The following is a 16,926-nucleotide window of genomic DNA, read 5'->3' as shown; positions in this document are numbered from 1 at the left end:
CGAATCTTTATAACCGGTCTGAAATCTTGAGACTATGCAAAATAAGTTGTCCGTTTTATTTAGTGTCACTTTGACCGCGATTTTTAACCTTCTGCTGCATTCCGCGAGCTAAACGCCGAGCTAATTTCTGAAGAGCAGTACGTGGAGTCCTTGAAGGTTCTCTATTCTTTTTTCTATTGAAATAAATATTAGGAGAGGTTGGCGCCTTTATGGTGGCACCCGCTACTACTTGTCACTTGGCAAAGGAAACAAATTTGGGTAAAAAGTAAGAATAGCGACACGAAATATGGCACTCAGTAGAGCACTGGGTGAACAAGAAATATACAGTCCAACAGTACATGAGTCGCAAAGTTCTGTGCATTAGTTCAGTCCACGTACGCATATATAAAGTCAGATATTTTGAACAGCCAAAACACACAACACATGTAATACACTGCTAGTACAGAACAGAATTATACATATTGCGTAAAAGTTGCGATCACCACATAAACCAATTATGAACCACGAACAACGTTTATGTTACTCATTTAGCGTATTCGGATCATCTGATACTTAATATTTTCCCAGAATGTTGGTGTCCTCTAAAAGCTTTTTCAGAGCAAGAAGTGCTCTTTTTTTGAAGGCCCGAAGTTGGCCATGGGCCAAGTATCTTTTTTAGAGTGAATGGTCGTGTGTCTAATATCGATAAATTTGCTTGCAGTACACTTCTTTGTGAATTGTATTTCGTGCACTCGAGGAGAATATGATGCACATCTTCGTCTGGATGGCCACAAGAACACTGCGGGCTAGAGACACGTTTATCCTGTACAAGAAGTGTTTCGTAAATGCTGTACCAAGACGCAGGCGGTGTACCAATGTTTCAAATTTTCTGTTCTCTCTTAGAATGTCCGGCATAGATAAGTTTATACATGGGTCTATAAAGTATAACTCCGAGTTTTTAGTTTGCTGATCAAACCAGGTAGTTTTGCTGAGGCGACAAGAAATCTGTCTCAGGAGCAGACGGATTTCACTACGCAATAGGGAAAGATTGGTTGTCTTCTTGTTATTGTGCGCCCGATTCGCAGCTGCGTCCGCTGCAGTATTACCAGGAATACTGCAGTGCCCAAGTATCCACTGAAATGCAATTATGTGATTCATTGCGCTTGCTTTTGTAAGTTCTTTGAGTGTCTAATACAATAGCAAAGTGTTCAAAGAATTTTTCTTATTGCTCTGTAGTAATGTGAGAGCGGCTTGCGCATCGCTAAAGAGAACCCCTTTTTTGCGAATGTTTTTCTGACGTTATTTCGTGGTTTGTGTGATTTTCGGCTGGGCACGACCACATAATATGGAACAAAGCAGTTAGAGGCCGTGTTGCTCTGCTCCGACCCTGACCTGCAGACCAAGGTCATCAAGAGAGCTGAAGAAGCCGCCCGGACCCAGGGGCTCGTGGCTGCTTAACAACAAGGTCATCCATCAATACCTTGTTTTCAAATAAAGTCTTTACTCACTCACTCACTTCTGATGTAATGAAACGCAAAGCACACAGGATTGCAAACAGTTCTGCCACGGTGGAAGATGTCTCTCGGGATAATTTAAATGTTTGCTCTAGCCCTAAATGTGGAATGACGAATGCTGAAGTCGAGGAATTTTTATGATACGAACCATCTGTATAAACCTCAGTGTACTGGGGATGTAAGGAGTAAATTTGGAAGAGTGCCAGTTGTTGTGCGGCTGCTATGAACATGTCTCTCTTAGATATAATCCAGTCAACCGATAATTCTATTTTAGGACATGTTAACATCCAGAGAGGGTAACAAACATCCACTTTGCATAATTCAACTCTTGGTAATAATACTTTATGCTCTCGAACAACATCATGAATCTTGCTTTTGTTTCTTTCGGTAAGCGCGAGGTTTAATGGATGCTTCTCGTGTTGGGTTAAGATGCTATAAATATGTCGGCATGTTTCAACCGTTCGTATGACTCGAAATGGTGGGTGACGAGCTTCAGCAATTACTAAAGAACTCGAGGTAGCCTGCGGAACCCCAAGACACACTCGCAGCCCTCTTGCCAGTAAACGTTGAAGACGTTCCTCAGAAATTTGCGATAAACCATGGAGAATAGGTGCCGAGTAAGCAATTTTTTGTTGTATGAGAGCTTTATGAACTTGTACTAGTGAAGAGACTGATCCCCCCCCCCCTCGTTTTGCCAGCGAGTCGCCGATGTACGTTTATTACTACATTGGTCTGCTTTTCAATTGCGCGGATGTGTGAAGCCCATGTTAGCTGGCGGTCAAGAATAACTCCAAAAAATTTATGCTCTTTCACAATCATCAAAGTTTGCCCATTAAGCGTAAGTTGGAAATTATTCAGCTGTCGTCTAGTGAAAGGAAGTACGGCTGTTTTTGCGTGTGAAAGACTCATGCCTCTTTCTTTTAAAAAGGTGTCGATATTATCAAGAGCCTCTTGCAGTTTTGTTTGAATGTCTTGTATATGAGATCCAGAGGCCCATATGCAGATGTCATCTACGTACAGCGAATACTGTAGACCAGACGGGAGTTTTAGTGGCAAGGCTGCCATGACGCAGTTGAATAAAAACGGGCAGAGAACACTGCCCTGCGGAACGCCCTGCGTGATGCTGTGATAATTACTCTCCTTCAATTTTCTCCATAAATATTTTTCTTTCAGTTCAAGAAATTTGATATACATCACAGTGTTCGACCGTGTAGGCCAAGCTCTAACATACCAGCAAGGATGTGTATGTGACTTACAGTGTCGAATGCTCTTTGAATGTCTTAAGAATACTGCTACTGTCCTATTTCCGCAACTTCGTTCATGTTCGACGCATGTAGCAATGTCTAATACTGAATCCATTGTACACCGATTTTGTCGAAAACCGGTCATGTAGTTGGAAAACACATTAGTGTGTTCACAGCACAGTTGCAGTCGACGGTCTATCATCTTCTCCATTAGTTTGGAAAAACAGCTTGTGAGACTGACGGGTCGGTAGGAGTCAAGACAAAGGCGAGTCTTTCCTGGTTTTAGTACTGGAATTACCAGAGCTAAGTTCCATGAATCTGGAAGAGTCTCTCTCGTCGAGATATCATTAAATATCTCCAAAAGAACCATTCTTCCTACTGGACCTAGGTTCTTTAGCATCACATACGTAACAACATCTGGGCCTGCGGTTGTCTTTGTACGGCCTGATGAAAGAGCACATTTCAGTTCATTTAAACTAAACTCACAGTCAAGTTGAGGATGTTGTGACATAAAGCACTCACGAACCTTCTGTTCTGCTAGTGTTGTCGAACTTGTAAATTGTAGGCAAGTAAACGGAGTTCCTGGTCTGGATATAACTTGACAGAATTCCTCAGCAACAGATGTTTCCGGAGTGCTTCGAGTTACGACAAGGGCTCGGAAGGCATGGCTCTGGGTAACTGGACCACTAAATGATCGGACAACTGACCATATTTTGGGAACTGGAGTAAACGGTGACAACGACGCGCAGTATTCTCGCCATCTTCTCGTACCTAATTTTTGTAAGCGTCTGCGCGAGGTTGATTGAACTTTCTGTGCCATCTTGTAATGGTCCAGCTTTCCACTGGGGCGGTAAGCCCGTTCTGCGAGTCTTCTAATTGCTCTTGGACATTCATATTCCCCATCGACTGCAGCGTATTCATTTGGAACAATGACTTGCTTTGTGCAGATCTTGTAAGACTCACGCAATATATTTGCAAAACTTTGAAAGTTCGGATTTTCGCCCAATGAGTTACATAAATTGTGATGGAAACTTTGCCAATTAGTATATTTTGAGTAGCGCCGGGTCCCCTCACTCCGTATGAAGCGATGTTTTACCAGGATCGGAAAATGATCACTATACCGTGCGTTTCTATGTCCGTTGAGCATTCAACACCATAAAGAAGGTCTCGTGAACAGAGCGTAACATCTATACAACTTGAGTAACGAAACCCCCGCAGGAACGTTGGAGAGCTGTCATTTAACACGATCAGATTACTTTTTTCTGCGGCGCACTCTATAATGTTTCCGCGGGAATCGTTATATTCACTGCCCCAGATGACGTTATGTGCGTTGAAGTCCCCACAAACCAGCACATGTGAGTTTGCGATACCAAACACATTCACCAAGCAGTCTGCTGATATTTTGCTAGAACATTGTAGATAGACTGATCACTGTGACGCTTGTATTTCTAAAAGAGATCTTGCATGCTACGAACACCGGTATATCTGAATTTCTCGACTGTATTAAATAGGACGGCAGGTCTTTTCTCACACATAACATCGCTCTGCTACTTCCAGCAATGCGCGATGATTAATATATGACATAGTTTGAAAGACGAGTCATCTCGTACGCCTACCTCCTGTATACATAAAACAGGAAGGTTATGTTGAGCTTGTAGTTTGCGAAAATCAGCTGACTTATTTCGAAGGCTATTAGCATTCCACTGAAATACGAAAACATTGTTGTAACGATTATTCATAGTAAGCCTGCCGTGGAGCTGTTGGTGATTGTGGAAGCACCAACGATTCCATAGAAAGCAGTGCTTTTACCTCTGGTAGGTTGTTTGGTTGTGGAACGGCACTGAGAATTGCACGCAGAGCTGTGAATAACATGGGCAGGATCATCTGTGCCATGGGTAAAGACGCGTAATCACCAAACAATGCTGAAGCTTCATGTGTGCTCGAAGCAGGTCGCTTAAGAGTTGACTGGGATGGTCGCTGGGATGACTGGGTGGTTGAGACGAATGCTGAGGTAGTCGCCCAGATGTTAGATTAGGTTGCTGTGTCAAAAGCTGAGAGTGTTGCTGGGAAGCTCGGCGAATTTCACTCGAAGCCTGGGCAAGATGAGCAGTATTCTTTGAAGGTGGATCATGTCGCTCACTGTGAGCACGTTGTCGACCTGAGTGCTTTAGAGCTGCAGAATAGTTCATATTGATACCTTGCTCTTTTTCTTTGTTAGGAGTTGGAGGCGCGCATCTTACCGCATCAAGGTTGGGTGGGGGCGCATTACGAGGAGGCAGCCTTCCGTATTTCAACTCATGTCTGCGCAACCTTGAGGAAGCTCTGCTCTGAGGGCACCCGGAGAAGGAAGCTGTATGGTTTCCGCCACAGTTGGCACACTTTGGCTGACACACAGACTTGCACTCTGAATGGTCGTGGTCTTCTGAGCATATCTTGCAGCGACGTGGACTGCGGCAGTTCTTCGATAAATGTCCAAATCTCTGGCAGTTGTAGCATCTCAGAACAGGGCCGCGATATTCTTCTACGGGATGACTCGTGAAACCTAGATGCACTCGTTGCGGCGTTGGTTTGTCTTCTCTGAAATGGAGAATGACAGTTCTCAGAGGGCGTGATTCTACCGCTCCATCTTCTTGGCGATTGTAGCGTGCCTGACGATGGGCAGATGTCACGCCAAAATTCTTCAGGAAGTCAACCAGTTGTTCTTCCGTATACCCAACTGGCACATGGCGTATCTTGCCGACATTCTTGGTATAAGATGCCGGAATGAATGGCTTGACTCCCAAACCAGCCACTTCGCTCATCGACAGTAGATGTCTTGCAGATGAGACTGAGGTAAAGTTGACAGAGAAACTGCCATCTCTATTCACGCGGAATGACTGTACCTTTTCCTTTGCCGCGGAGACAATTTCCGAAGCAGCGTGGTTTGGATTCACTTGCCAGAAGTTGCGTCCTTCCTGTGAGCGTCGAAAAACAACTGGAATTCCCTCAGGCCGCTTCTTTTTATACGTTACCATAAAGAACGGCGTTTCATCGCAGTCTATGTATTCATCTTCACTTAGCGCATAGGTAGATGCCCTGTCGTCGTCAACCCGTGGTTTCTTGGCTTCACTTTCGCTTGTCTCTGGCATATTCACTGAAGTTGCGCTGGAAGGTAGGGCAGCGTTGAAAACTCGTGTCGCCGGCTTGATGACATTAGGCGCGTGTTGTGGCACTTCCGAGTGTGGCGCCGATTCTGCGGCTATCATGCGCCTAGGAACGCGCTGTCGGTCATATGGCTCGTGCCGGTGTTCTTTGCTGCCTATACCGCCGTGGTAGGCGCAGATGCGCTGCGAAGCGCAGCACAGCCACGCGATATTGTGCGTGATCTTTGGCACCTAGGAATCCCACGGGATGTCTGTTCACTCTGGACAACAGCGAAGTCTCAACACAGCACTGATTCTTCGAAAAAAACAGAAAATAATATCTCACCGAAGAAGCAGCGGCCGCTCAAAGGGACTTCTTCTTCCCGTCAGCTCTCCCATGCCACGTCCTTCTAACGCCAGCACAGCTTTCCTCTCATAATCTCTCTCTTTCTCACCTGACATTAGATAGAGGTCACCGTGCATTGAAAATCGAACCTTTCCATGCAGCAGCGCACTTATATATTCAAATACAGTTCCCCCCCCCCCTATGAATTGAACAGCACAACTCATTGCCTAGTGAAATCGCGCAATTAACTTTCTCAGTTTTTTAGATGCCGTAGGCAATGCGTAAGCAAACATAATTCTTTTTTTCTTCGTTTTGGGGTTTATCCATTATTTTTGCATCCTGCTGTGTCATGATACTTAGCTATTTGTCTTGGTGGTGAAAAAATTTTTTGTGGCTCTCATGTTTGAAATTATGGGGTTTTACGTGCCAAAAGCACTTTCTGATTATGAGGCACACCGTAGAGGAGGACTCCGGAAATTTCGACCACCTGGAGTTCTTTAACGTGCACCTAAATCGAAGTACACGCGTGTTTTCGCATTTTGCCCCCATCGAAATGCGGCCGCCGTGGCCGGAATTCGATCCTGCGATGTCGTGCTCAGCAGCCCAACGCCATAACCACTGAGCAACCACGGCGGGTGTGGCTCTCATGTTCCAAGAATATTTCTGCTTGCTTTTCAGTTAACGTTAACATTTTGTGCTTCATGTGTTTCAATTGCGTTCGCAAAATTGACCAAACCATGTTGTTTACCCGCTTTTATTTCAGAAGGCGTTGTCGTTGTCCAGGAAGCTTGGCACCTCAAGTGAACGAGGAAGTCGTCGGGTCGTGCTCCGTGAACGTGTCATTGCCTTTTCGAATTCTCCTCGCTGTCAGGAATGACTTTTTTCATTGTTTTCCTGCCGGACACAACAAAATAACCTCATGCATATGCTATCGCATAGCACCAAGCCGACCGACAGTATATACCACATCGCTGCATTGTGATCGACGGCAGCTTTGGGCCGCTGTCGAGATCAACATGGCGCTATGGTGCGCCGCCGGCAGGTTGGTTCAGTGAAAGGCGAGAGTCCTGAATGAACAGCGCTCGGTGATGATGTACGAGCGCAAGGCGTATAGTAAATGGAATCTCGCTCACTCCTAGGCGGGAGCGGAAAACAAAGGAGACATTACGCGCGCGCCGCCTCCTCTGTGTCTTTGAGCGGTGGCCACGGCCGTTGCTGACCGGACGTGTCGAGTGGGCGCCACCGCTTCTTTAGCGTCGCTCGTAAAAACACCATCTGTAGGGCGCACTACGCGCTGAATGGTTCTTTCCATTTCCTGAACCTGAATGCCGATGCATGAATGCAGCCGACGCACGTATGCATGTGCACGCACACATTTTGATGTATGGCTTTCAAGGGGGGCGAAAGGTGCTCTGCCGGAATTAAGAGAGAAAAACGAAGACGTCTGTTTCGGAGGTGAAAGGACTGTGTCCATTTGCCGCGACCTATCGTCCGTGAGAAAGAGCGGCGTACATGCGTACGGCAAAATACTAGCCGATGTTCCGGCAATGTCGGAGAGGGTGAACAAAAACACTGAGCCACATGTGTAGGTATATACACGCTTATATACTTTCCATTTTGCTCTATTCCGCTGCACCACGCTATCTCAAGCGTGAGATGCGTACCTTTGCTCGTAAATGTCAGGAGCACCCAGCAACCATTGTTTGGCGTGTTCAATGAATGCTGCCTTCTTGCGCGATTCAAGCTGCCGCTGCCTTCCAGCTGCTCCCTTTCGTTTACGGGTGACGCCTCGGGTGGACTTACGCTACGTTTGTTTTGTTTTCAGCAAATGCGCCTAACTATACTCCGAAATGGCAAAACGGCGTAATGTGCTATTTTCTTCCGTCTCAAGGCATATCATGTGCCACACCTTTGTTATGTTTCCTTTTCTTTCTGGCGGGCGAGTTGGACTATCCTTCAGAATCGACGAAAAGTTCGCCGCGTGTCTTCTTTTGGCTTTCTTTTTGCTTCGGCGCCTCCAACTTTCGTATTGTTTTCAGGCTCGGTGAGTCGTCTGGAAGCGCAGCACGATTTGCTGACGAATGGTGCCTGCATTCTTCGGAGTCGTGACCGACCGATACAGATCAGAGTATTGCAGCTCCTTTGTTCCCGCAGCATCGAACTCGCAAATGGCGTATGCTGCGGCTCAAAAAGTAGCCGAACTCAATCTTCACGTTCTATTCTAGTTTCCCAATGAACGCGCCTCAAGAACGCGCCACAGACATGTTACTGTATTAAGGTCCCGGAGATTTTCCATGATACCTTGGCAGCCCATCGCTTCTGGAAGGCTTGATCCTCTAGATCTAAGCTGGTATCTAGTTTGAGCTCTTATAAGGAGGCGTAGGCTGCTTTCTTACGTAACACATGCACCAATGACCACTGCGAGCATTGATCAGATATCGAGATAGGTCGATCCACATAAATAACAGCGCTTCCGCACCATTCCAAGCAACATGGGGCGCTATAACGTAAAACTGTTCCAAACTTTTCGATTCCAAGGCCGGTATTTTGTAGCGATGCCTTTTCCGATTCTATTCTTTCTCAGGCTTTTCGCGCTTGGCCACTGGTCAGAGCGACGGTCTGCCCACGTTATCAACGCGATCAGGCGGCCGTGTGTGGTGGATGATAAGAATAGCATAGAATAAGGCATAAGGCATCGCTACAAAATAGCGGCCCAATTCTGCAATCAGCCCTCCGCGAATGGTCATAAACTTTTTTGGACCACTCCCACTTCACCTGTCTGTCACGCGACGTCACGAAAACCGCGATAGCTCCCCATCTGATATGACGTGTGCACACTGATTATGCATGATTGGACCGAAGAAAAGAAAAATAGTTATTTCTGATTCGACGCCTCTTCGACATCAGCCCTCGGCTATTGGTCAAAAGTTTTCCGGCTGCACCTACTTCACCTGCCTGTCACGCGACGTCACGAAACCGCAAAAGCTCACCGTGTCAAAGTGACGTGAACGCGTCAAAGATGCATTAATATGCCGAACAAAACTGAATTTTTTTCTGAATAGCCGCAGGCTGCCCCGTCCCGAAAGGAATAAAAGATGGCTGCCGCCGATCGCTTAGGAACTGGCTCTTGCACCTGCGGGAGATCATGGGTTCATTTGCCTGTGATAAAGCTTTTTGCGTGACCGTGTAACGTTTTGGAGCACTTTCGCCACATTTGCGACCTCGTTCTGCCAACTCTTCTGTGCTGAGGATCCGTTTTAGTGTCATTCTTAAGCTTCCGTCGCATGCCGCCGCGATTGTCGACGAGCCACCGCAAGCTAAGTAACGGAAAGCGGACCAATCGCAGACTCCGGCACCACCCTCTTCATCGGGTTATCGATTTTCAGTGCAGTGGCTCGGCGAATACCTCTCCACTTGAGCGTGCTCTTAGCCACTTGTGAGCCAATTAGACAAGACAAGCCGCTCAGTGTAGGCAATGCTATTCGTTTTTCAAGCAAACAAATGTGACCTCCTATAAACGAGGAGAGCGTTTGATTGGTCTGTTCAGACAACACTGCGGATGACCGCCCGATGCTTGCGTCGGCGGTTACAGAAATTTGACGTCAGGACATTGGAATAAAAACATATTGGAATAGATTTACGTTATAAGGCCCATATACGTGCATCGTATATTCGCAAAGTCAAGGCAAGCACAGAGAACGTCGCAGATTCCATTTTCAACGTGCATCTAGCGCAAACCCTATTCCTTGGGAGTTTGATGCTTCACTATAGACGGCTTACAACAAAAATAAACAACCCTGCCGACGTGACGGATAGAGGGAGAGACAAGCTGGATGGGAAAGGCAGGGAGGTTAACCGGACGAGATTCTGGATTTCTACTCTGCACTGCGGGAAGGGTATAAGGGGAAATGAAAGACGGAAAGAACAGCGGAGAGACAAAGCGAAGAAACGAAAAAGAAAAGGTGGGGAAGCTCGTGATCGAACGTCCATGAGAATTAGTCTCTTCAATAGCATGAGAAGCCAACAAACCCTGACGCCAAGGACAACATAGGGGAAATCACTTGTGCTTAATAAATGGAATGAAGAAACGATAAATTAATGGAAATTAAAGTGGATGAAAAAACAACTTGCCGCAGGTGGGAGCCGAAGTTCGGTTCCACCTGCGGAAAGCAAACGAATTCGTAATGCGACGCCAAGCCACAATCGGTAAAGTACCGTTGTCTCGGGTCGGAATATTCCATACGGAGAATGAAGTTGCAGACAGGGGTCCAGTCGATGTAGACGTGTGTGCTGGAAGCTAGGTTTGTTCCATAACGATTGTAAGGAATCATATGCAAGCACTCGAAGTTGCTCGATCTGCTCATGAAGACGGCGTGCAGGAGCCAATCCCGCTGTCGAGAACAGATGCAGCAGCGCGACGTGACGGATAGGAGCATGCACAACGATAGGAGCTCCACATGCAGCGTTGTTTTATTCCAACTAACGCACCGACCGGTGCAACCGTTATCCACCCCACCACTGCTGGCTCTAACAGACACTGCATATATTTTCGCAAGTACCGGATCAGTAGGGTCATTCAGAATTCTTGAACGTACAACTGAATGTGACTGCAAGAACGTTAGTGCGCTGGCGCCTTCTTCCATCGGAATACGGTCGGGACATATACATATACTTGCCTGCGTTCATTTCTGCCTCATTTAGATTACGAATTCTCTTGTTCAGCAAACCAAAACATATCTGTTGCTGGGAGAAGGCGAGAAGGTTGGTCTGAATCAGTGATTTCAGTCAATCTAAATAGTCACCCTTGGGGTAAGGGATAGAAGAATAACAAGAAGTTTGTAGGAAAAGGTGATGACGACAATGTCGCTTCGGAGGAGCTGCCAGAGTCATCGACCAAACACAGACCTGCATATCTGAATCTACCAGTGAAAAACAATGTTCCGCACTGGACGTCAGCGAAAACAGTTTCTCCGCTGGGTTGGACATCAGCGAAAACAGTTTCTCCGCTGGGTTAAGCGAGCGCGGATCGGAACAAGAGGAACACGCCGACCTGATTTTAAACAGCAAGTGTAAAGCAACCTCTCAGCGGCAAAACAAAGACGCCTGCTCCTGATGAACTTTTCGAATTATTGCAAAAGAAGCCTAAATACAAACTTATCGAATTATACATGAATGGGGAAATATACCTTGGCGTCGCACATCATGTCCGTAATTATTTCTTGAAATAGTCCGCAATGGCGTGCGCGTATAGATCCCCTGGCGTCGACAGCATTGATAACAATTTTTTCTTGTACTACACCTCTCCTGATCCATTCTTGTCGGCATGCTGAGGTTCAACTAGTGCATGCGCCGAACAGAACACGGTGGCGTGCTCACGTCAGAGCAAAACGTCAAGCGGCAGTGCGGCGGCGTGTCAACAGAAACGTCTATAGACTCTCCCCAGAATCGAACCTCGCAGCGTTCCCCGCTCTCTTTTTTTTTTTTCCGCTGCGTCCCGATCCTGCAGCAATCGGAGACGCAGACGTCTATGGTCCGCAAATGACTCGGCAACGAGAACGCCCGCTCATGAATCCATAACGCACGTCGGCACGCCACCGAGCTTCTTTGTGTGGCACGCGTACACGGGCGCACGTCGCCGTCCGTCCAGTGTCCCGACATTCACTGCAGCACAACATAACTGCTCAGGCCAGCGTAAACCAACGCTAAACATGAAGGCGAATGGCTCGCACGCAGCGTTCCTACACACGTTCCAGTCCCTGCACCTATTTGCTTCTGCGTCATCGACCGCCGGCACATGACAACCCAGCAAACCAATCCTACCCCGGAGATGTCGCGCCAAACCAAACACAAGCAGCGCGCTCGCTTGCCGCCGCGACCTGAAGAGAAATCCTTGGAGCCAAGGCTCCGAGCGGGTCGATGCCGCCTTTCTACTCTGTTTTCGCGACAGAACTTGTATACGTGTGCGCGTACTACATGTCTGCATGCATAGAGCCGCGTGTGTATATGCACGCCTGACAAAAAGACCGGCTGGCCGGCTTCTTCTGGCGGACACCTAACCTCCCGTACATACGCTTTCATCGATATGTGACACAGTTTGCTCGCGTCTGTCTTGCGTGTTTATGCAAACGTTCTAAGGCGTCGGCGCGCCGAAGAGCGACAATGGCCAGCCCGCGTGGGCCTCTGTATTTCTGCGAGCGTGTATAGAGTATACGCGTGTGTGGGACTCGGAGTCCGCTGCTGCCGCTCCTGCGTATATGGCAGCCTTGGGTGTGCATCGGGCTGCAGGCTGCACGTATACAGGGTGAAGCTGCCACGCCTTTTTAGCAGTAGCGTGCCTTATTGTCGAAGGAAACAGCGGCAATCGATGCGAAACAGGCGCAAATTTGCTCTGGCTCTCCTTCGGCTTCCCTCGGAGGCGCCTTTTCGCACGCCCTTTCTGGACCGAGGCGGTCTCTCGCGTGAGTGCTGCGAATCTATAGAGTTCGACGCAGACGCCTTCTTGCAGCCTTCCTTTGTTTAGTTTCTAATATATTTATTTGCACGCGGCGCATACACGCCTCTGCCGGCCGGTCAGGTCTCTTAAAAAAAGAAAGAAAGAAAGAAAAGGTCCGGGACAAAAGGGGAGACCGACAACAGCGCTGCAATTGAGGTTCGACGGCGTCGTCGCGAACATACCTGTGCGTCTCGGAGAATGCGCCAGTGACGGCGCGAAATCAAAGGCTTTATGCATATGGCACGCGGGAGCAAAGAGAAAAGCGCCCGAATGAAATGGCATTCGGCATGCTATTCACTCGGCCAATCTATTGATGCTGGGAAATGCGCACAAATCTTTACGGGCACACGTAAAGGTTGCCGTATAGTGATGCAGTTTTCCTTTCGTTTTCTTCGCTTATCATATTTTTCATACAACAGCACGCTTCGGACTTCAATAACATCATTGTGTACGGGCGCCTAAATGCACGCCCATGTATATAGCTATAGACGAACGTGTTGTAATCGATAGTATCGCAAATATCTGCATGAAGGTATTCGTAAAGTGCCAAGAAATGAGTCCCGCGAACTGTATTGTTCCTTTCACCTCTTTCCAAAGGCAGTATATATAGAAACAGCAATCATGCTTCACTTAATTTTTCGTAGGAGCCGTGATACTTCTGAGGATAAGGAATATTGTGCATGTCGTTAACCCAAGTGACGTGACAAGCGGGAACGTGCATGTCTTGTGTCTTCGATGCCAAAACTTATTTTGTGAATTTTGGGAAGTTGTGAAGGTTTAGAACTGTGCTTACGGGCTTATTGCGTTGTTTTCTGTCTGACATACCGACTTCCAGTGTTCGTATATTCTTTTCTCCTTATTTCTTTTTCTACACGCTGGACCATGTGTACGCCACGAAAGGCGCCTACGATAGAGGCCGACATCTATTTGCGATCGCTTACAACAATAATAATTAAGCTGCGCTCGAAATATAGGTGATGAATGAGCAATCAGAGCGCACCTCCGTCACAGTGATATTTCAGTAAAGGTGATCAGTCTTCATGTCGGCGTTGCAGCACGTACAAAGTGCAGTGAAATACTACCACGTAGACTGTATCACCAACTATAGTCCGCCAGCAAAAATAGCAAGAGTGAACAGGTTTTGCAACCTAAAGTCAAATATTGAGGAGGGAAGTAACTTGTTGCGCCTGTTTCATTTTTACCTTTCTTCAATTTTTTTGTGAGCAAAAGTTTCATTCCATCAACAACCGCAAAAACAGTTTATATGTTGGTTTATATGGTTTATATGGTTTATATGGTTTATATGGTGGTTTATCTGATCCGCTGGTTATATGGTTCGTATGGACAGCGCAGAAATGTGAATTTACATTAACTTTCTCAAACCGTTTAGAGGCACGCTAAAAGTATTCATGCGAGCCGCATAGCCATTTTGCTTAGCATACCACGCATTTATGATGATTTTTCTGAACTTCATTATGTAAACACATGTGAAGATTCTTCTATTTAAAAACCGCAGCATGCAGCCTATACAGCGGCGACAATTGCTATAACTTATAACGATTGAAGGACGAATTTTGGTTATAATTCTACGTTGTGTTGTGTGAAAGGTTTCAGGCATGCTAAATATACGCCACAAAGAGAAGCCGGCAAGTATTCGATGCTGCGCAATGTTGGTACAGACGGGTGAGAGGGTACACAATGGACATAGATAGGCGACGAGGCCAAGTCATCTATCCTGAGGTTACGGGTGAAATGTAAAGAACCAAACACCACATTCGTGCAGTAGTACACACTGGTGCAATTTGTCGTTTGTAAATCCTCGATCACTCAAGTGGCTCCTCAGCCCGGCACGCCCAGTGTCTCTTCTAGCTCCATGATGTTAAGTCGAAACACTTCATTTGTCATCCTGATGTTTCAGGTCTCAGGGAGTCAAGCTAATAAAGCGCCCCCGTGAAATATCAAAGAAAGAAAAAAAATGGAACTAAGGCGCGCAAATGCCTCGCGAAACATCATTTGTATAGAGTGAGAAAGTATAGTGCTTACCCTCATTCGAGATGGTTGAAGCCTTTTAACTATATATGCGCGCGAGACCCTAATTGCATCTTCGAAATATGGAGTTCGTTAAAAACGCGAAATACTAAGAGCATCTTAACGATGCGGCACGGATAACCGCATAAAGCGTGTCATTTATCATACGGCGCCGTCGGTGATCGGCGGACGAGCTGACAAATGATAGCGCGCGGCTAATCAATGTGGTTAAGTGTGCGTAAAATACTGGCCAATTCGCGGGGGGCATATTATGCATTCTAATGCTGTACAAGTATAGAGACCTTCTCATGCTTGAAAAAAAAAGTGTAAGGGTGAACGACTCTTGTAAGAGAGGTAATATCCTTTCGTGCAATGAGTGCTTGGCTATATATACAGGTATGGTTGGCTTTCTGCAACCGCTATAGTTCTCGAGCCTACCACTGAGCTAAATCCCAGGGTTCTCACTATACACTGCTACGTGGTCGCATACGTCCAAATACGCGCGTAATCGTTGTTGCGTGCCCGGGGCAATAACTCAGATGCAACCGACGACGAGTTATATATGCTATACATCGGCAAAAATGTGCGAGCCAGGAGAGGATTACGCGAACTTGAATACAAGCACGTCGCTGCCTATCGGTCTTGGCAAAAAAAAGAAAAGAAAAAAGAAGAGATGCGTGCGCATGCACGCCAGCTGTCTCGCACAGAGGAGCGGCCGTGTGTATGTACGCACCTCCGTGTGTTTCTTCGCAGTTTGCGGCGAATTACATAACAGCAGTAACAGCGGCGGCCACACCTATACAGAGGGGACGTAATTCTTCTCACAGTATGGGCGTCAAGAGCTAAACGAAAGGTATAACAAACAGGGCCAAGACTGAGCGCGAATAGAAGCAATGAGAACGACGGAGAGACTGCAGCCGCGACGAACCGCGGAACGTCGCCCCGCTCTTGATTATACGCGCGCTCGCTTCACCTCCCCGCGGGTGACGCGATAGCATCTCTCTCACCCTTACACGAGCTCACGAAAAGCAGCAGTGCACTTCACTTCGCGTGCATTCGTTCCTCCATTCTTTCTTTCTTTCTTCTTTCCTGCCCAACAGGTGTGAAGATTGCGCACGCCAGCTTCAAAACTGCATAATGCGGGGGGCGACAAAAGAAACTCCAGGTCGAGCAGGCCTTCCTTCCATATAGCCAGGGAGTGGAGGGAGGATGAGGAGTATAGGTGCCGCCGCCAGCCGTTTCTGCCGGCAGCACAGAAGGCGCCTGGTTGTGTGTGCCCTAGCGTGAGTGCGGAACTGCGGGAAGAACGTGGCGTGCGTCAAACGAAAGAAAGCGAACCAGGGAGAGGAGAGCAAAAAGGCGAGATCCCAAATTGAGTAAACGGCCGTATTAGCACCTGTAATGGCAGCCGAGCCGCCTGAAAGAGATCTGTAAAGAGATAGCCACCGCCGCCGCTCGGCCAAGGAAGGCGTCCGGCCATACCCCGGCGCTCTTGAACTGCATGCGAGCCTAAAAAAAATTAACAATAAGAAGACGTGCGCGTCCGTCCACACATGGGACCGCGTCGTCCCGCCATCCGTTCATCAGTCATCCGCTCGTCGCTCCGTGGCTCGCTTTTTCCACAAGAGCGCGGTGACCGCTGCTTCTGCTTCTACTGCTTCACTACAGCAGCGTGGCGCTCGAAGAACTCTCGTTCAACTCGCCACGTCTCTCGAGTGCCTGTCCGCCCGTCCGGTCTCGGTGAAACTTTCATTCGCAGAGTTGAAGCGCGCTCGCGACGATTTGCGTGCGCGCCACATTTGCGTTCACTCTCCTCGCGGTATGTGTAGTTGCGCACGGCGGGAACTGAGCTGCTCGCAGGCATATCTCAAGGTTCGCGGTCACCCGCCCAGGGGACAGCAGCGGCAGACCTGTCCCATGGCTGCGTACACGTATTTCTGGCAGCTGCGCGTTGCTCCCCACCCCCCTCCCCGTGGGTGTTGCCGTTCCGTTTTGCTCTCCCCCCACCGCCGCCGGTCGCCGTACGCATGCGGAGACAGGACGGGACGCTTGGCTGGTCGCGTGTTTCTCGCGACTGCCGCGGCCGGTGAGAACGAGGCGACTTCGTGCACGGCTGCTTGCCCGCGCCGGTGCAAAGCTCGCTTTCAGTCGGCCACGGAAGGACACAGTGTAATGGCCGCCCTGCATGCATGCATATATA

This window comes from Dermacentor variabilis, chromosome 2 (genome assembly GCF_050947875.1).
Source record: "Dermacentor variabilis isolate Ectoservices chromosome 2, ASM5094787v1, whole genome shotgun sequence".
Classification (NCBI taxonomy): Eukaryota; Metazoa; Arthropoda; class Arachnida; order Ixodida; family Ixodidae; genus Dermacentor; species Dermacentor variabilis.
Note: the sequence above shows the minus strand (reverse complement) of the source record.